Source organism: Entelurus aequoreus, linkage group LG27 (assembly GCF_033978785.1).
Source record: "Entelurus aequoreus isolate RoL-2023_Sb linkage group LG27, RoL_Eaeq_v1.1, whole genome shotgun sequence".
Lineage (NCBI taxonomy): Eukaryota > Metazoa > Chordata > Actinopteri > Syngnathiformes > Syngnathidae > Entelurus > Entelurus aequoreus.
In genome coordinates, this window is record NC_084757.1 from 27,794,540 (window position 1) to 27,817,432 (window position 22,893).

The window sequence follows — 22,893 nt, forward strand, 5'->3', positions numbered from 1 at the left end:
CAAGGCAATACTTCCAATCTGAGAAAGCACCTGGTTGAACACAGTATTTTTCTCATGGCTGAAGAGTGCAGCCAAGTTAGATGTACAGCTTTAGCGACTCGGCTGCAGCCAACAACATGGGGACGAAATGGCGTTAACATTTGGTGATATACGATAATGCAATGTTGAAATAGATGAAAATAATATCCTCTATGTCTGCTCCAGGTAAAAAGCCTACTGTATAAGAATATGTTACCTTTGCATTTTAACTAGTTATCATAATCAGCTTAATTCACAGCTCTGTTTTCCAACTGCCCAAAAAATTCCACAGTATTCTGGACATATGTGTTGGTGAATATTTTGCAATTTGTTCAATTAACAATGGAGACTGCAAAGAAGAAAGCTGTAGGTGGGATTGGTGTATTAACGGCTGGCTGCAGCAACACAACCAGGAGGACTTCGAGTTGGATAGCAGACACGCTACCGTGACTACAGCTTTGGCTTCCAAACATTTGATCGCTTGCATGTATGTGCGTGTCGCTATGTGCATGTCACGTACGTAACTTTGGGGAAATATATGTTTCTTGCCGACTCTGATGGCGGCCGGGGTGTCGTCGAAAGCTACAACGCCCGCCGCCGCACCGCTGTCCTCACCTTGACTTCCTCCGTCTCCGGGCTGCCGACCGCATCGATGATCGGGTGAAGTCCTTCGTCGCGCCGTCGATCGCTGGAACGCAGGTGAGCACGGGTCGTGATGAGCAGATGAGAGCTGGCTTTGGTGGAGAGCTAATGTTTTTAGCATAGCTCTGTCGAGGTCCCGTAGCTAAGTTAGCTTCAATGGCGTCATTAGCAACAGCATTGCTAGGCTTCGCCAGGCGGTACAGCATTAACCGTGTGGTTACAGGTCCAGAGTTTGTTAGTATTGTTGTTCTTCTGTCTATCCTTCCAGTCAGGGGCTTATTTCTTTTGTTTCTCCCTGCATTTAAGCACGATGCTATCACGTTAGCTCCGTAGCTAAAGTGCTTCACCGATGTATTGTCGTGGAGATAAAAGTCACTGTGAATGTCCATTTTGCGTTCTCGACTCTCATTTTCAAGAGGATATAGTATCCGAGGTGGTTTAAAATACAAATCTGTGATCCACAATAGAAAAAGGAGAGAGTGTGGTATCCAATGAGTCCTTGTACCTAAGTTACGGTCAGAGCGAAAAAAGATACGTCCTGCACTGCACTCTAATCCTTCACTCTCACGTTCCTCATCCACAAATCTTTCATCCTGGCTCAAATTAATGGGGAAATCGTCACTTTCTCGGTCCGAATCGCTCTTGCTGCATTGAAAACAATGGGGAAATGTGAGGAGCCCTTCAACCTGCGACGTCACGCTACTTCCGGTACAGGCAAAGCTTTTTTTATCAGCGACCAAAAGTTGCGAACCTTATCGTCGATGTTCTCTACTAAATCCTTTCATCAAAAATATGGCAATATCGCGAAATGATCAAGTATGACACATAGAATGGATCTGCTATCCCCGTTTAAATTAAAACATGTCATTTCAGTTTGCCTTTAATATCTGCTTACTTTCTGTTTTAACATGTTCTATCTACACTTCTGTTAAAATGTAATAATCACTCAGTCTTCTGTTGTTTGGGTTAGGAGTTAACCCTAACCCTATAGTTTTGGGTGATACACACTTTGAAGAAACATACCCTGGATGCACGGGGACACATCTTCAGTGATGTAGTATCCTGAGGTCATTGGGTGTTTCGGGTCTCGCAACATCAGTCACCCTCACCCAGGCGACCCAGCCGGGGTAATCAAACCCTGGCTTGTGTCCCATTAGCAACACATGGATCTGCCCTTTTCAGCCAAAACCACCTCGTGGCGTTCTCTGCAGTTTCATTTGCGAAATAGATTGCCCTCTACATGGCCGCCCCTGTAACGCCCAAACACTTTACAGAGAGAGCCTCTACAGCCAATTTCTATAAGTTCTTAGAATGTCATCCAGCCCCTGCCTTCCTCCACCAGTTCCTGGTACTTGGCATTTTTTGTGTATATATATATCAGTGGTGTGCCGTCAGGGCCAGCAAGGCCTTCTCTGCTGGCCTAACGTAATCAGAAATCATGATTATAATTAAAGATAAAATCATTTTTTTATTTACTTTCCCTAAATATCTAAAATTATTCATGTTCTTTTCATGTCATATTATGCACGTTCCAGTGCTGTTATATTTGGTTTTAGTTTGTATCCAATCAGAATTCAGCTACCTTATGTTGCCACGCAGAACGAAATCTGACAGACACCTTCAGAATCAACAATGCTGATGTCCATGCACTGTAAGTGAACGGGCACATACAGACAGTTGCGATAGCCAATCAGATCACGAGTTGTTGTCAGTAAGGCCTTCTAGATGGCCTTACGTTGAACGTGACATTTACGCGTCCTGTGATTGGATACTCAACGGGACCGTTAGTGGATGAACTTGAGAACACATACAGTTGAGAGACAGCTGCAATAGCCAATAAGATCACAAGTTGTTGACAGTAGATGTTCTGTTACAACTAAAAGTTGTAAACTCTTGTTGTTAAAGTTGTCATGCTTGTCATTTAATTAACATTGTTACATGTGTATATTTTGCCATCATGTGGTCAGGGCAGTTGATATATCTTTGAGAAGTGCACGTGTACTTTGAATCAAACTTTTTTGACTGGAAGTTTCATAAGCCAAGCAGATAAATTTACGGTATATGTTTGAATTGCTGATGCGTTATAATTTATTTTTAAATGCGCCAGAAAATAACCCGTTTTGTATACTGTTGATGTGATTCAATGGACAGTAGTCCATAAATGTGTTCCTGTATAGTACAAACCCCGTTTCCATATGAGTTGGGAAATTGTGTTAGATGTAAATATAAACAGAATACAATGATGTGCCAATCCTTTTCAACCCATATTCAATTGAATGCACTACAAAGACAAGATATTTGATGTTCAAACTCAAACTTTTTTTTGCAAATAATAATTAACTTAGAATTTCATGGCTGCAACACGTGCCAAAGTAGTTGGGAAAGGGCATCTTCACCACTGTGTTACATGACCTTTCCTTTTAACAACCCTCAGTAAACGTTTGGGAACTAAGGAGACACATTTTTTAAGCTTCTCAGGTGGAATTCTTTCCCATTCTTGCTTGACGTACAGCTTAAGTTGTTCAACAGTCCGGGGGTCTCCGTTGTGGTATTTTAGGCTTCATAATGCGCCACACATTTTCAATGGGAGACAGGTCTGGACTACAGGCAGGCCAGTCTAGTACCCGCACTCTTTTACTATGAAGCCACGTTGATGTAACACGTGGCTTGGCATTGTCTTGCTGAAATAAGCAGGGGCGTCCATGGTAACGTTGCTTGGATGGCAACATATGTTGCTCCAAAACCTGTATGTACCTTTCAGCATTAATGGCGCCTTCACAGATGTGTAAGTTACCCATGTCTTGGGCACTAATACACCATCACAGATGCTGGCTTTTCAACTTTGCGCCTATAACAATCCGGATGGTTCTTTTCCTCTTTGGTCCGGAGGACACGACGTCCACAGTTTCCAAAAACAATTTGAAATGTGGACTCGTCAGACCACAGAACACTTTTCCACTTTGTATCAGTCCATCTTAGATGAGCTCAGGCCCAGCGAAGCAAACGGTGTTTTTGGGTGTTGTTGATAAACGGTTTTCGCCTTGCATAGGAGTTTTAACTTGCACTTACAGATGTAGCAACCAACTGTAGTTACTGACAGTGGGTTTCTGAAGTGTTCCTGAGCCCATGTGGCGACTGATGTCGCTTGTTGATGCAGTACAGCCTGAGGGATCGAAGGTCACGGGCTTAGCTGCTTACGTGCAGTGATTTCTCCAGATTCTCTGAACCCTTTGATGATATTACGGACCGTAGATGGTGAAATCCCTAAATTCCTTGCAATAGCTGGTTGAGAAAGGTTTGTTTTAAACTGTTCAACAATTTGCTTACGCATTTGTTGACAAAGTGGTGACCCTCGCCCCATCCTTGTTTGTGAATGACTGAGCATTTCATGGAATCTACTTTTATACCCAATCATGGCACCCGAACTAACGTTTTATCAAAACCACAACCGCCCGCCACCCGCCAACCACCCGTTGCTATATATCTAATATAGACGATGCAAGGCATTCTTGTTAAAGAAAGGAGACTGATCCAATGCAGCAGAGACATTCAATGCGTTCCACGCATTAATATCTCTTGGCCACGCATTAAAGGCTAAGAGATATTAATGCGTGATAATATTATTCATCAATATTATAATATTATTTTCATTTCCATTAAGAAAGTGTTGACTATTATTGTTTTTTTTCCCTGGTCTTTAGTATTTCCTTTTTTAGTTTGTCGCGTACCACGTTTGCAGCCGGCGTTGCCATCTTTTTATTTTTTTCTTCTTCTCCTGTTGTGTTGTGCTGTGTCACGCCAAATTTATTCCCCCTACAAAACTCCCCCCCCCATTTACTTCCGTGGTCATGTTTCCTCTTAAATCATTGACAGCGATCGATAGCACTTCGGCTTTGACTGCCCGTCACTGGAAGGATACTTCGTCTTTGACAGCTGCTGGAATCTGAAGAAATTGATTATTGTTTTTTTTTGTACAGGTGCGAAACAGGACAGTCGCGTGCGGGTTAAGGACCCCCGGCAACTTTGTGACTTTATTGGACGCAGCCCCGGAAGTAAATGATTAATAATTGCCTGTTTCAAAGAGTGCTGCTCGTTTTTCGTCTGTGGGTAACAACATTTAACTATGTATTTTTTTTTTCTGAATTGGTTCAACCGCCACCCGCCCGAATCTATTTAAAATCAATTTTTTTCGTCATGCATCCGCCCGACCCGCGGATTATCCGCGGACTCCGCGGTTGTGTCCGCAAACCGCGCATCTCTAATATACAGTATATATATTAGGGCTGTGAATCTTTGGGTGTCCCACGATTCGATTCAATATCGATTCTTGGGGTCACGATTCGATTCAAAATCGATTTTTTTTTTCAATTCAACACGATTCTCGATTCAAAAACGATTTTTTTTCCCGATTCAAAAGGATTCTCTATTCATTCAGTACATAGGATTTCAGCAGGATCTACCCCAGTCTGCTGACATGCAAGCAGAGTAGTAGATTTTTGTAAAAAGCTTTTATAATTGTAAAGGACAATGTTTTATCAACTGATTGTAATAATGTAAATTTGTTTTTAACTATTAAATGAACCAAAAATATGACTTATTTTATCTTTGTGAAAATATTGGACACAGTGTGTTGTCAAGCTTATGAGATGCGATGCAAGTGTAAGCCACTGTGACACTATTGTTAATTTTTTTTTTTTTTATAAATGTCTAATGATAATGTCAATGAGGGATTTTTAATCACTGCTATGTTGAAATTGTAACTAATATTGATACTGTTGTTGATAATATTCATTTTTGTTTCACTACTTTTGGTTTGTTCTGTGTCGTGTTTGTGTCTCCTCTCAATTGCTCTGTTTATTGCAGTTCTGAGTGTTGCTGGGTCGGGTTTGGTTTTGGAATTGGACAAAAAAACTAGTTTATGATGGGCTAAGGAAAAGCAAACATGCACATTGAATGATGGGATAAAAGTCATACCGGTATTTAGTGATGAATCGCAAATCTGCATTGTGCAAATGATGATGCTGGAACTTTTGTTTGGTGCTGTTTCAATGAGATTTATGAAGACGACTGTCTGAAGAAAACATGCACATTTCCACAGTCATTGATGATATTGGTCTGCATGACCGGTGCACTGGGGAGATGGTGGAAGATTTCATTTTCAATAAATGCACAAGGGTGCATTACATTTTGGACACTTTTCTTATTCAACAATCGATAGGATGTTCTCAGGATGATAACATTTTCAAGATGAGAATGTATCCTGCCAAAGAGCAAAAACGCATAAGATATACCGGTACATAAGGTCAATGTCATGGCCCACTATGGGCCATGACTAAATAAAAAATAAAAAATAAAAATCGCTTTTTTAAAAATGAGAATCGCTTCTGAATCGCACAACGTGAGAATCGCGTTTCGAATTCGAATCGATTTTTTCCCCACACCCCTAATAATAGATAATATACATATATATATATATATATATATATATATATATATATATATACACACATACATATATATATATACACACATACATATATATATATATTATATACATATACTGTATATATACATATATATATATATATATATATATATATATATATATATATATATATATATATATATATATATATATATATATATATATATATATATATATACATATATATACACACACATATATATATATATATATATATGTATATATGTATACGTATATATATATATATATATATATATATGTATATATATATATATGTATATTATCTATTATTAGGGGTGTGGGAAAAAATCGATTCGAATTCGAAACGCGATTCTCACGTTGTGCGATTCAGAAGAAATCGAAAATGTATATATGTGTATATATATATATATATATATATATATATATATATATATATATATATATATATATATATATATATATATATATATATATATATATATATATATATATACACATCAAATCAAATCAACTTTATTTATAAAACACATTTAAAATTTACCACAGAGGTAGCCAAAGTGCTGTACAATGGGCAGGTTAAAAATAATACGAGAACCGAGCAAACACAACACAACACAAACAGAACACGATAAAAAATAAATAAATAAAATATAAAAAACATAAAAACATAAAAACAGGTTCACAGCTGGTGTATTATGGGGCGCCATTGCAGGATGGGTATCACTCAGTGTTAAAAGCCATGGAATTAAAGTATGTTTTTAAGAGAGATTTAAAAACAGGAAGAGAGGAGGCTTGACTAACACTCAGAGGTAGGTCGTTCCAGAGCTTGGGAGCAGCAGCAGCGAAAGCTCTGTCACCTCTAAGCTTCAGCCTTGTGTCCGGGACCGTCAGTAGCAGCTGATCGGCTGATCTTAGGGATCGGGTGGGGCAGTAAGGCTGAAGGAGGTTGGAGAGATATGTTGGCGCGAGGTTGTTTAGACATTTAAAAACAAATAAAAGGAGTTTAAAATCGATTCTGTAACGCACAGGGAGCCAGTGAAGGGACGCTAATATAGGGGTGATGTGCTCACGTCTGCTGGTCTGTGTTAGCAGACGAGCAGCAGAGTTCTGCACGAGCTGCAGGCGGGCGAGGGAGGCCTGGCTAATGCCGATATACAGGGCATTGCAGTAGTCTAAATGAGTCGAGATGAAGGCATGGATTAATTTCTCGAGATCATGTCCTGATAGAAGCGGTTTCACTTTCGCTAATTAGCGTAATTGATAAAAGCTTTTTTGTACAACGCTGCTGATTTGTTTTTCGAATTTAAAATCTGAGTCGAACTTTAACCCCAGGTTTGTGACACAGTCGCTGAGATACGGGGTCAGAGTGCCGAGGTCAACGTTGGGAGAGGGGGAGCGACTTGGACCGAACAACATAACTTCTGTTTTGTCTTCATTTAGGCTCAGGAAGTTAGCTGAAAGCCAGGCTTTGATGTCGTGCAGGCAGTCAATAAGACGTTGAACCGTGTTATTTTGTGCCATGGGAAAATAAATCTGGCAATCATCGGCATAAAAATGAAATGCAATATCGTACTTCCTAAAAATAGAACCAAGGGGGAGAAGGTAAAGCGCAAATAAGATTGGGGCAAGGATTGAGCCCTGCGGAACCCCATGTGGTAAAGGAGCTGTGGAAGACATAAAACTGTCTATTTTTACACAAAAACTCCTGTCAGTTAGGTACGACCGGAACCAGTTGAGGGCGGCGCCCTTAATGCCCACACAGTTCTCCAGACGAGTGATTAAGGTGGCGAGATCGACGGTGTCGAAAGCAGCAGACAGATCTAAAAGCACCAAGACAACATATTTACCAGAATCAGTTGACAGGAGGATATCGTTAAAAACTTTTAAAAGCGCTGACTCTGTGCTGTGGAGGGCTTTAAAACCGGACTGGAACAACTCAGTGATACCATTATCCTCTAAGAAGGGCAACAATTGACTGTAGACAACCTTCTCTACTATTTTAGAAATGTATGGAAGATTAGAGATAGGTCTAAGGTTAGAGAGGAGAGAGGGGTTGAGGCTTGGTTTTTTAAGTAGAGGTCGTACCACTGCATGTTTAAACTCTACTGGAACTATTCCAGAAGAGAGGCTACTATTGATAATGTTAAGGACACTTGATCCAATAGTAGCAAGTACCTCCTTAAACAGGCGAGGTGGGAGGGAGTCTGCAGGAGAACCAGAGGGCTTCATATGACTAACTGTCATATACAGTATATATATATACACACACATATATATATATATATATATATATATATATACATATATATATACATATATATATATATATACATATATATATATATGTATATATATATATATATATATATATATATATATATATATATATATATATATATATATATATATATATATATATATATATATATATATATATATATATATATATATATACATATATATACATATTTATACACATACACCGTATTTTTGGGACTATAAGGCGCACTTAAAATCAGTTCGCCACTCCCGTCCTTGCACGCTACACCGGTACAACAAAGATGACGGGGAGAAGATGATGTCGAAGTGGAGCCATTGTTACGCAGTAGTGCCTTGCTTCTGTGCCGGCATGATGAGACCAGTTTGTTGCGTTTGTTTAAAGTGGACATGCTTGGGTGGTATATATTAAAATGTTTTTCTTTCAGGCACAGGTTGCATCTTTTAGCTGCACTGTTGTATGGTGAGCTAGATGCGACAATTCGCCATTGCAGCTAAAAGATGTAACCTGTGCCTGAAAGAAAACATGTTTATTATATACCACCCCAGCATTTCCACTTTAAACAAACGCAACAAACTGGTCTCATCATGCCGGCACAGAAGCAAGGCACTACTGTGTAACAATGGCCACACCTCCATGTAATGTACCCTATATATATGTAACAACCACAGACACTTCAATAAAATCCCCTGAAGAGCAGAGAAACCTGCAAAACAGGTTGTAGGGATGAAATAGCCTCTGTGTTTGACAGCATTTTCTCCCCGTCATCTTTGTTGTATTTGTGTAGCGTGCAAGGACGAGAGTCGAAGGAATGTCAAAAGATGGAGCTAACTGTTTTAATTACATTCAGACTTTACTTAAATCAACAATGGCGGACGTGCGCACATTTTCAGGACTTCTGCAGATCCCAAAAAACAGATCAGCAGGTACCAGAAGGTAAGAAAAGTTGGTTTTGCATAATATTGCACAAACCGCAGATAATGTGTCCGCTAATGGGTGCCATTTTGTCATGATTGGGTCGCATCTTTCTGCGGGGTTCGTTCCCTTGGGATGCAGACGGACCACTCCGGACAAGACGTGCAGGTAGGAACATGATTTATTCCTCATAAATCATAACGTGTACCAAAAACAGAAAACAAGCAAAAGGAAAACGTGCCGATTGCACGGGAAGCTAAGGTAAACAACTAGCACAGGAATCATAGACTAGGAAATAAGAAATACCAACGTACGTGACTGTTGCATACAGCAAACGATGAAGTCAGACTGAGCGTGGCGAGAAAGGTGAATAAATAGCTCTCTGATTAGTGGTCGACAGCAGGTGAGCGTGCCGACCACTAACCAGAGGCAGGTGAACCCAATTAATCCCCATGGAAACCAAAAACAAACCCAGAGGTGCACAAAACAGGAACTAAGGGAGTCCAAAACTAACAGAACATAACTAAACAAAACATGATCCGGGCCACGGATCATGACACATTTTGCGGTCCTTAAACACACACCATAATAATACTCGTACTTCTGACCACGGTAGCCGTAATGCGCTGACAATCCATCAAGCGGTGCAGCTTCAAAGTCATACTAAAACCTTTTTGAGCGCTGTGTGTAATGTTCTATATTCTCAATGGAACATTTAAAGTTTTGGTGTTGTTTACTAGCTTCATATTGCAGTCTACGCGTATCTCTTATGTATGACTACCTGATAACTGCTCACAGTTATCATTAGACCATATACCAAATAAAATTGCTTCAAGGTCGGTAAGCACAACCAGAATTATTCCGTACATTAGGTGCACCGGGTTATAAGGCACACTGTCGATTTTTGAGAAAATGAAAGGATTTTAAGTGCGCCTTATAGTCCGACAAATACGGTATAAATTTATTCTGTTATTATTAGTCACTGGTTAAAATTCTCAATCCCTTCTCACTGTATGGTCATTATCAGTCATTTAGTTTTTGTTTACAAACAGACTAACAAGTGATCAAGCAAATATATACATAATCATAACCTTTGCAGATCAGATACAAAATTAAGATAAATCTAACGACTCTCTATTGAAACAGCTTTCTTTGGACTAGGTTCATCTCCAAAATATAAAAAAAACAAAAATAAAAAAGCTACAAACAAATGACCACCTAAATCCAAGGCCAGGACTGAACATGTCAGCATTCAGTAGGCACTCATTACAGACAGTGTCTGCAGGCTTAGAAACAAGAAACCTCAATAATATAAGCACTGAAAAAAACCCCACCTGCTTTTAAAAAGTGATGCGATCAGAGACATCAATTGACATTAACATAAATGTGGAACCCACAAAACTCTTGTGTCAATATTTCCTCACCAAGATAGCATCTTAATTGTCGTGGACAAAACCCATTAAAAGCATGACTGGCCGTGCTATCATGCCATCTATTGCAGCCTGAGTGAGACCATTGTTGTAACGATACAACACTATATTCACAGGCATGTACGGTAGAAAATGGATGGATGAGCTAATTACAAAGAGAAAGTGAACACAGAAAGCCGAGATATTGACTCTTTCTGGGAGAGTGAACTAAACAAACAACAGGACTGAATCAGGGCACGCAGGCTGGTAGAAAAGAGGCAGAATACCTGCTTATCCCCTGCAGAAGTGCTGTCATCCGCTCGGACACTAAAAAAGCAGCTGGATGTGACTGAATCAGAACACAATTAGATGCAACGCCAGTTGAGTCTGAAAAGGCTTGTACAAACTGCAGAGATTGTGTGCATCTCTCTTTAAAGACTGCTTATTCATTCTGGCATGAACTTTTTGGGCAGCAAAGAACACAAATATTAATGGACCGTGTCAGCGCAGCAGCATATCATTTCAGTCTGGTTTTGCAGTGTATCAAAGGATACATGCCGCTCGTCACAGAGCAAAAGATAATTAGTATCTTTCTATCTGTGTGCTTCTAATTGTTTTACAGCTTTCTTTATTCATTCTCCAACATATTTAGTAGTCTTATCAAACGTACAAAGCACCCACTCTCTTGTCTCACCGACTCTCTCTCAGCTACCTAGCTGCTAAGCTAACGAAGCTAAGCGAGTCCCGTTTCAAAGCAATTGCGCTCCGAAAGCTTCTGCTCCCTCACGCTGCTGCTGCTACTCTTCGCCTATTGCTCCGAAGACAGCAAGAAGTCGACTTGGTGAAAGAAACAACGTGAGTATAGCTCCCTGCTCTTTGTGCACCATTCTCATGGATAAGTTGGCCCAACTAGAGGACTGTGTCCGCCAGTTAGAACAGTGTAATTTCGTAACGCCGCGGACACGTTTGCTAGCGTTAGCTGTAGCGAGCTGACTAGCCCAGTTTGTGCAGTCCAAGCCACAGTGAACTGGTTGAGACGCATAATAGATTTAACTCTTTAGCTATTCCTACACCCACCCCAGTCTACTGGACACCACACCTTAGTCATAGGGGACTCCATCACCCGGAGCATAAAGCTTAGTAAACCAGCCATAATTAAGTGTATTCCCAGAGCACCCGACATTGAAGCTAGTCTTAGGGAGCTGACTCGCAACAGGCCTAGTTAACACGTACGACAGGCTAATCGCACCACTAGCTACGCGAACATAGTTGTACACGTCGGCTCCAATGACACTAGGATGAGACAGTCAGAGATTACAAAGAGGAACTTAGATAATGTTTTTTCTGTAGTGACTGTGCCAGAGGTGCAAATGGTATTCTACTGGCAAATTATGACGCGTTAAATCTTTCGCAGCACCAAGCAAATAATCTCAAGATCCCCATCATATCAATTCGTAGATGTGAACGAAATTATTTAAGGCGCACTGTGCAAAATAGACATAACGTTATTAATATCAGTGTTACGGATACCATTAACAAAAATGCCTTAAAACGGCCCACTACCTATATTATGGGCTTTTTAAACAGATCATTGTCTCCTTAAAAGTTAATGAGGTCATAAGAGACAACAATCTTAACGTCATTGGTCTCAGTAAAACTTGGCTAAAACCAGATGAACTGTTCCCGCTTAACAAGGCATCTCCTCCTAACTATAGGAGTGCACATATTGCCCGTCCCCTTCAAAAGGGTCGCACTAATATCTAATGAAAACCTTAACCTTAGCCCTAATCTACGTAATAAATATAAATCATTTGAGGCGCTTACTATGAGGTCTGTCATACCGCTACCTCTCCATCTGGCTGTTATCTATCGTCCCCTATGGGCCCTATATGGACTTTATCAGTGAATCAGAGTTTGTCCCTGATCTAGTGAAGCACGCAGATACTATAATTATGATGTGGATTTTAATATCTATATGAATACCACGTCAGACCCTCCGTGTGTGGCGCTCCAGACTGTAATTGACAGTTGTGGTCTTACATAAATAATAAATTAACCCACGCATCGCAACGGCAAAACGATAAACCTAGTCCTTGTCTGGGGTGTCACCACCTCCAAAGTTATGATAGTCCCGTACACTACACTCACTACCTTATGAAATTCAAATGTCTTAATTATTGTCAACAAGCTACTAATAACCAGTGCTTTAGCACTTCCTGGGAAACTTATCAAGGAGTTGTTTGTACATTTTGTAATATTAGGAACATCAGTGCTAAATATGATTAACTTATCACTTTCCTCTGGTACTGTTCCCCTAGCATTAAAAAAAGCGGTTATTTATCCTCTGCTCAAAAGACCTAACCTCGATCCTGACCTCATAGTTAACTACCGGCCATTGTCCCACTTTCCCTTCATCTCGAAAATCCTCAAAAAAGTTGTTGCACGGCAGGTAAATGAACACTTACCCGCTAACAATCCCTGTGAACCCATTCAGTCCTGTTTCAGGGCAAATCATATTTCTTGCCCTGATGTGAGATCTGAGCCAAGGATGTCGTTGTGGCTTGTGCAGCCCTTTGAGACATTTGTGATTAAGGGCCTATAAAAGTAAACTTTGATTGATTGATTGATTGACAATTCCAATGTTAAAACATGTGATGACCGTTTGCAAAAAATGTTGTGCTTGTTTTAGGAGTACAACAACATCTCCTGAAAATACAGCAAGAACAACTCTTTTTTTTATAAGTGGTTGATTTATATAGGCTAGTAAGGTAAAGTTTTGTACCTGACAAGTTTCTGATGAAGGCTGCAGAAGCAAGATAGCCGAAACTTGTCAGGTACAAAACTTTACCTTACTAGCCCATGTAAATCAACCACTTATAAATACACATTAGTAGGCTAAATGAACCTCTTCAACATAAAAGAGCAATTCTTATTAACTCATTAGGACTGAGATTTGGATCAATGTAACGTCCACTTCAAATTAAATACTCAAATTCTCTTATAGATAACTTTTTTTGCAGCTAGTCTTGGCCCAGAGTGAATTCAGAGGCAAGATTGCAGTAGGTGTAAAGAGGCGGTAGGTATTGAAGCCATTAGGGGTCTGTGTGGAAAAAGGGCCCCAGATTATTTTGCCAAGTTTCTTCATCGAATAGCAATCAAATGTAATAATCTTAACAGCGGCTGTCAAGAGGATCTCCATAAAGCCTTTACCCACACTGTTCAAGATGAGAGGCTTTGGTCTAAGCTTCAAGTGTATAAATAAAGTTGATCACTTCTCCCATCAAAAACATCCCAGAGGATGACATGGATGCTAGGGGGTGAGTGAAGAGCCTCTTGAGCCTCTTCCATGCTTTGACACCGTGACTTCTACCGATGTTGAGGTACATAAGTGCAGCTTGCAGGCTCAGTGGTAAAATGTGGAAACAAGGCTGAGGCGCCGCAGGCCACAGGGCTAAGGGGTGATGAGGTTAAACCCCTCGCACCCCCCAGCTTCGCCTCTCCCACATCCAAACAAAAAAGGACCTGGCTCCTCTCCTTTGGATTCTTTTAATTAACACTTGCATTGAGGGTCGAAGCATTCAGTGTCAGATACAGGAAAAGAATGTTCTCTCTCCTTCCCTCACTTCCCTCTTCTGTGCCTCTCCCTTTCAACTCCTCCTTCCCTTTTCTACTCTTCTATTACTCTCTTCATTCTGTCCGTGTTTCAGGATTTTATTTTATTGTGTATTCAGTGTTTGAATTGTTGGGTCTGGCAGTGAGTGTCAGACAATGACAGTTCAAACGTATCCCGTTTTTTCTTTGATGGGACAGATTGACAACATTTTGAAATTAGTGCAGTAGGATGGCGTGGATCAGGTGTGTTCACAATAGAATGGTATGGATCAGATGTGTTTAATATCTACAAAAACATCTGTAAATGTCCTTGTTTAATCTACAGTACAGCTCCGCATACTAGTGGTAAATTCAACAACTAAAACAACTATTTTATTATAATGTCGTATATAATCTAAACCAAATGTCTTCAACAGGTGGTATTGCAGGGGGGTTGTTAAATCTGTGGTTGAATAGACTTTTTAAAAATATTTTTCTTAATTAAAAAAACCCTCTACAAGAATTTAGAGGGGAACCAAAAAAAAATCCCTATCACTCACAATCTCAATGTGAGACAAGAACAAGAACACTTTTTTTAAATCCATTATAACTCCTAAATAAATGGAAACAAGAAAGTAAAGATTCAGCTCACAATGAAGCCAATGAGAGTCACTCTTTTCCACCAATCAAAAAGCCTCCATCAACCTTGTATATATACATGCTATAAGTATATATGTAATTTAGTAACAGGCAAATTCGTAGTAGCATGTATTTATGTATTTTGCTCATTCTAAGCATATGGCAGCCTATTTATTTAACCAACATGTAATCATCATCATCGCTTTTTTCTTTAACAACTATTACTAATCATGACAATGATGATCCAGAACATTATATATTTGAGCCTGAATATAAGGAGGATGAGCTAAAAGATTTGAAGCTGTGCGCTAAACGGATACAGTTTTAATGAAACACAAGAATTATGTAGCACTATTGCTAAGTGCTAAACAAAAAATACTAACTACAAACATATTAAAACAATCACTGCTTTCACTGGGATGCCAACTGATGGGATGTTCATACTTTCCCTTTTAAATGAGGAAGTAATCATAATGCACCCGGAGGTAAAAAAATAAATAAATAAATAAATAAAAAAACAAACAAGTGTTTTTTCATGTCTTTCTCGTTATCACCAGGTGCAAGTTGAATGTCCAAGTTGACAAACTTCTCGCTTTATGGCTACAACCTTCTACCATCTAGGTGGGAAGCGTGATTTATAACCTAGAATTAACTTTCACTTGAACATAATTGGTGCCGTGACTAAGCCTTGAGGTACCCCATTTCGCAACACTCACTGTCGCTTGTCTGCAGAAATATTCTGTGGTTTGCAAGGGTGTTAGAGATAAATTGGATGAGATGGAAAACTGAGATTGTATTGAGGATCTTCAGGACCAGGCCATGTGCCATACAATGTTGTAAACAGCAGTGAGGCCCACTAAAACTGCACCGGCCTTTAGTCCCTTCTCAAACCCAATTCAATCCATCATCCTTCCATTTTCTACCGCTTATCACTTTCGGGGTCTTGGGGGGTGCTGGAGCCTAATTCAATATTGTTGGTTAATGTTGATATTTCAACAGTACAGCGGCCTCGTCGAAATCCAGCCTGTTCTTCTGGGAATAACAGTTGGATAAATTCTGGCCAATAATTCTGTATGGCACGCAAGAGAAATTGGGCGGTAGCTTTTAAAGTCCTCTGCTAGCTTATTTGGTTTCAGCATGACTACCATGGTTGACCATCTCCAGTTCTTGGGAAGAACAAGTTTAGCAAATCACATTGAGTAGAATTCTGTAAGGCAGGCTATGCATTTTGGACCAAAGTACTTCAGGAACTCTAGACGGATGTTGTTAGGACCCTGCACTTTTTTTTTAGTTGAAAATTTAACAAGTAAGAATGTTCTGGACAGAAACACATTTACGTAAGGCGCTTTCCAGAGTAAGGTGGTTTCTTGTTTGACAGGGCGAGCATGGTCTTCGTCTGCCTGCCCAAAACTGCTGTTCATCAGTAGTTGTTGTGAAATGGAGTACGCTGTGACAACACAGTGTTTAAGCCATGAACTGTGATCACTACGGTGGTTGATAGTATTCCAGGCCAGTCTGCTGTAGTGCATGAAGTCATTCTCTTCAGCTGTCTGTTGTCGCCATCGCTCTCTCCGTTGTTCAGTTTGTTAGGGAGATTTATTCTTCAGATACTGCTCAAATGAAGGCCTTGTAGTGGAAGTTTCTGGGGAGATTCTAGCCTCGAGGTCGGTTAGGCATAACCTGACTCTCGCCAGATCCTTATAGTTCACTGAGCTCCACACAAGGATCTGGGACTTCTCAATAGGAGATGTATTTCAGAAGGTGGGGCCTTGTAAAAAAAATAATTGTATGTGATTGGATAAACCACTATCTTGAATGACGTGCTACTTCAACCACTCACATCGAAATCAACCCGTGACGCTGATGATAGCGACGCTGGGAAATTCAAAACACAACAGCCGACATATTGGATAAGGACAGAGCGAAAAGTTAATAAATGCCTTTGTGCATTTTTTAAAGAATTAATATTCGATAGATTCGACAAAACAGTTGCAATAGCAGAATCAATGTCAGCACACGAGTCTTTGCTGCGTACCGCCATTGTTGTTTGAATCAAACAGTTGCTTCGGCGCTACGTCACATCTATAAAATCCCACCCGGCGATCCTGATTCGTTCATTATTTTTCGCTATCTTGAAGGAGTTTGCATTGCCCTCGAGCCCAGATCCTTGTGTGGAGCTCAGCGAACTACAAGGATCTGGCGAGAGTCAGGTTAGGTCAGGCGCAGTTAGAGTTTCAGTAGTCCCATATTTTCACCGGTTCAGATTAACTTTTTTCTGCTAAGTGTTTTGAGTGTAGACGATTCAAGCTTGTGTTTGAATAAAATAACGAGTGCCTCTCATGTTACGACTGTTGTCCTGCATCATCCACAACATAAAAAAGCAAATGAGATGTGTTGCGGGTGCATATATTGTCTTGGCTAGCATTAGCTTTGTAGTTGGTTAACATACTTTAAGTAGCCGTTTTGACATTGTTACTTCATGGGGGGGTGGACGTTTCGGGGACATACAATTCTTCTCTTCACAATGACAGCATTTCAGTCATATTTATGTCAATAACCATAATAGTCCCCGTTTAACAGTAGGTTCCATTTTTATTGGCCACTTCCACGTTCGCGATTCTGTTAACGCGGAAATCATTGGGCCTTATTTCCAGGGTGCAACGCCAAACAAATGGTCCTGACGAAATGTTTTAACTGTGTTTTAAATGTACATGTGTTGTGTGTACAATGTCAGTTACTTTGTAACTCAACTTGGATCACAGGTGTTGGATCATAACTCATAACTTATCTGGAAAATCTATGATGGCTGTGTGTTGACTTAATATTAGTGGAGAGTAAATGTATACTGTTATATTCAAGTTCATTTCTACAGTATTGTCCCTTGAGAAGATATTTCTAATAAAACGGTTGCTGAGATGTAAGAGGCTATGAACTTTTGTGAATGCTTTTTGTTGTGTTGCACAGCAAAGCAAGCAAAGAGGAAAGCCCTTCTTTACCATTACATTATTATAGACAAATGATTATTTTAAACAAAAAATAAAACAATCCACCATAGGGAACTTGATGCCGAATGTCACGTGAAGGCAGAAAATCGTACAAGGGAGAGGTCTGTTGAGCTTGCAGCTCAAGCACATTACTATGGAAACCAAGTTTCACCCTCCCTCTACCACAATAAATATTTGATATAATAGGCCACTGTCAGGTAGAGGAGGATTCCATTAATGGCAGGTGGGAATGAATAGAAGAGCTGGCCTACAAGACGAAGTACCTCTAAGGCTCTACAGCATTAATACATTAGCAAACACCATGAAACGCTACACGAATGTCAGCAATTACAGACTCGAGGGTAGGATGTGTCTTGGTGGGGTTTGAGGGCTTTAGAGGCTGAGTGGATGCAATAAAAAGGACCTGCCAATCACTCTCACCAGTATGAAGGAAGTGCTGCCAATCATAATGACTTATGAAGCCTGCACTGAGCATTTCCATAAAGCAAATAAAGCAAAAACACACATACAATATAACACAACAAACTGACTAAATTGCTGTCCAGTGATACATGAGTATTATCCATCCTGATCTGATTTCAAGTGCCCATAAGACCTCGAATAACTCAGTGCACAATAAACAATGAAACACAATTGAGTATAGCGTACTGGAAAAGGTGACGCAACACTTTAACTAGTTTGTTCCTGTGAAAGGTGAGAATTTCTCTCTGACAAACTACTTTTTTTAAACCCCAACAACACATGACGTCAAAGACTACTTTTGCTTGATATGGTTAAAAGTATTCAAATTACAGTGGAAACTATTTTATTTTATTTTTTTTAGATATTTTGAGAGGTTTTTTTTTGCTTTAAGTAACAAGCAAAAATATGGTTTACGTGCCAATATAAGATTCTCTACAATATAAGATACGCTGCTTGCCAATTTTTTAGATATGAGTAGTCTCTCCGCTAATTGTTTTACGTTGCTAACATAAATATAGGTTACATGCTAGTTTGAGATACTAGCCCACCACTGTCTAAGCCAATGTCACAGTTAACTCCCTAAGATTCACTGTTCTGGCGAGACGTGTTCCCCATTGGATTAATGACCTCAACCCCCCGCATCGCCACATAAATCCCAAGAAATGCCCATCCATCCATTTTCTACCGCTTGTCTCTTTTGGAGTCGCGGGGGGTTCTGGAGCATATCTCAGCTGCATGCAATAATGTAATTGCGCATTGAATGACAAGTTCACGTGAGTAAAATCGTTACACTAAATTACCATATATTTTTGTAGTTAGTCATTCAATGTACATGTCTCACATTACAAACTATTCATCGATATAATGTACAATTTAGTTTTGGTTTTCCCAGCAAAAAAACATATCCTCATAAATGATACATTTGATCGTGTATAGTGTGAAACATGTATATTGATGCATATTGATGTATAACAATTGTACTCACGTGACAGATTCCTTCAATGTGCAATTACAATTCCGCATTTCTTGGATTCATACGACAGCTGCCAACATTTGGTCTTTGAAATCCAGTAGATCCCCCACATACTTTGCAAGTGCCTGAATGTACTGTTTTTGTATCTTTATTTCGTACGTGGAAGACTTTCAAGTTCTTATCTCATTTCTCTCTGACTCTCAACAAAGGTGGGCACTTTCCTTCCCTTTCCCTGATCTCTCCTGCTTTTGCTTTATTGTCTTGTCTTAATTTTCTTGGAGCCTCTTTTTTTAGCACTGCTCTCAAAAATCTGAACCAAGAAATCCATTAAGTAGTTGTTCAATAAAATTGACAAGAAGCTGGGATTCGAGGGAACCTGCCTGTCCTGACGTAACGTTTGTTGCTGAACACACAATGGACTCTTAGGAGAAGTGGAGATTCTTTCAATTGAGGATGTTATAGACATCTACTGATTCGAGTAAGTTTTGCCCTTGGTGTATCGACATTAGTCTTTATATGTGCTAATTTACTCAAAGAGCTTTGAGCGAGTCCTTCATTGTAGCCCGACGTAGTCAATAGGTTCCTTATTTTTCTCTATCCTCTTGTTGTGAGGCAGACTGGCCAGTGCATGCGCATGCATCCTTTGCTGTTGCCAGTTCTAATACAAATGGTAATACATTTCTAACTTCTGTCAATAGACTCAATATGGAAGTGCTAAAAATTACAACATTGCTGTTGGGAAAAAGACACAGTTGAAGCGGAGGCACGTCAATAAAACTGAAGAGAAAATCAGAAAAAGGCTTGAAAATGGTTTGTAAAACATAATAATGTAGAGTTTTGAAGAAATAACCACCATAGCATGTTAAGTAGACCACAAGGAAGTGTTTTAAATCATACTGTAATATGACCCCGAATTTGTAACAAATAACAAAAACAACCAAAAACATAACTTTCTAATAAGATCACGAGAAAAAAAAAATCATTATATACAAATATAATACAAGGTATTGATAGTAACTTTCTTCATATAATATTTATATACATCTATTCATTTTGTCTATGAAGGTTCTCAGTCATCCAGGTCATTGTCATCTCAGAGCATTCAAACGATCGCAACTGGACTGCTTGGTTTGTCTTGGAAGACAATAGTTTCGCCTCTCATCCAAGTAGGCTTCATCAGTTCGTGCTCAAAGACTTAGATTGGGCATATCTAGTCTGACTGAACAGATGAGCGGCGAAACGTCTTCCAAGACAAACCGAGCAGTCCAATTGCGATCGATTGAATGCCCTGAGATCCATCCATTTTCTACCGCTTGTAGGGATCGCGGGGGTGCTACATTTTGGCGGAAGGCGCCGTACACCCTGGACAAGTCGCAGGGCCAACAGAGACAGACAACATTCACGCTCACTTTCACACACTAAGGCCAATTTAGTGTTGCCAATCAACCTATCCGTGGTGTATGTCTTTGGAGGTGGGGTTGGAAGCCAGAGTACCCGGAGGGAACCCATACAGTCACGGGGAGAACATGCAAACTCCACACAGAAAGACCAGCAGCCCGGGGATCGAACCCAGGACCTTCTTTTTGTGAGGCACATGCACTAACCCCTGTTTCACCGTGCTACCTAAAATAATGTTATATTTGCCACTTAATAAAATTGTATTACTCTGCCAGCACCCAGGTTAATTTTTAGAGGTTACTTTATCATACTACTTTCATGCAATAGACAAGAAGTTACAATATTAGCTACAGTGTATCCATTGTTTTTATTGAATTATTTGGCACTAATTGGAGCATTTACAGTGCATCCGGATAGTATTCACAGTGCTTAACTTTTCCCACATTTTGTCATGTTACAGCTTTATTCCAAAATGGAATAACATTTTTTTTTAGCAAAATTCTACAAACAATACCTCATAATGACAATGTGAAAAAGTTTTTTCCCCCAGATATTTTTGAAAATGTATTAAAAATAAAAATCTAAGAAATCACACGTACATACGTATTCACAGCCTTTGCCATGAAGCTCAAAGGTGAGCTCAGAGACAACCTGTATCAACTGATGATCCTGGCGATGTTTCTACAGCTTAATTGGAGTGCACATGTGGTAAATTCAATTGGTTGGATATAATTTGGAAAGGCACACACCTTTCTATATGTAAGGTCCCACACTTCGGACACTTGCATGGCAGAGCCTAAACCAAGCATTAAGTCGAAGGAATTGTCTCTAGACCTCCTAGACAGGATTGTCTCGAAGCACAACTCTGGACAAGGGTACAGAAAAAGATCTGCTTCCTTGAAGGTCCCAATGAACACAGTGGCCTCCATCGTCCGTAAATGGAAGACGTTTGGAACCACCAGAACTCTTGCTAGAGCTGGCCGGCCGTCTAAACTGAGCTAATGAGGGGGAAGGGCCCTAGTTAGGGAGGTGACCAAGAACCTGATGGTTACTCTGTCAGAGATACATCATTCCTCTGTGGAGAAAGAGAACCTTACAGAAAGACAACCATTTCTGCAGCAATCCACCATTTAGGCCTGTATGGTAGAGTGGCCAGACGAAAAGACATTTCTTAGTAAAAAGCACATGGCAGCCTGCCTGGAGTTTACCAAATGATGCACCTGAAATACTGTCAGACAATGACAATAAAACATTCTCTGGTCTGAGGATGCAAATGCTGAACTCTTTGCCGTGAATGCCAGGCGTCACGTTTGAAGGAAACCAGGCACTGCACATCACCAGGCCAATACGATCCTTACAGTGAAGCATTGTGGTGGCAGCATCAAGCTTTGGGGATGTGTTTCGGCGGCAGGAACTGTAAGACTAGTCAGTATAGAGGAAAGCATGAATGTACAGCAATGTACAGAGATATCAATCAATCAATCAAAGTTTATTTATATAGCCCTAAATCACAAGGGGGCTGCACAAGCCACAACGACATCCTCGGCTCAGATCCCACATCAGGGCGAGAAAAAAACTCAACCCAATAGGATACAATGAGAAACCTTGGAGGGGACCGCAGATGCGGGGACCCCTCCCCCGGGCGACCGGTGCAATGGACGTCGAGTGGATCTAGTTAATAGTGTGAGAGTCCAGTCCATAGTGGGGCCAGCAGAATATCATCTTGAGTGGAGGCAAGTCAGCAGCACAGAGACGTCATCAACTGATCAACATCTTGTGCCCCAGAGCGCTCTTGAACTAAAGACTAGGGCGACGGTTATTTTTTCAGCAGGACAGCAACCCTAAGCACACAGCCACAATTTCAAAAGAATGGCTTCAGGAAAACTCTGTATATGTCCTTAAGTGTACGATTGAATGTCCTTGGAGAGATCTGAAAATTACTGCACCGAGGCTTCCCATTCAACCTGATAGCCCTTGAAAGGTGCTGCAAAGATGAATAGGCAAAACTGCCCGAAGATAGGTGTGCTAAGCTTGTGGCATTGTATTAAAAAATACTTGAGGCTATAATTGCTGCCAAAGATGCATCAGCAAAGTAT

General features: G+C 40.1%; 1 protein-coding gene across 1 annotated transcript in view; it reads right to left on the reverse strand.

The window, feature by feature from the left end:
- faf1 (Fas (TNFRSF6) associated factor 1) overlaps window positions 1–22,893 on the reverse strand; it is a 223,865-nt gene that overhangs the window by 87,959 nt on the left and 113,013 nt on the right. The gene's annotated exons all lie outside the window — the stretch shown is intronic.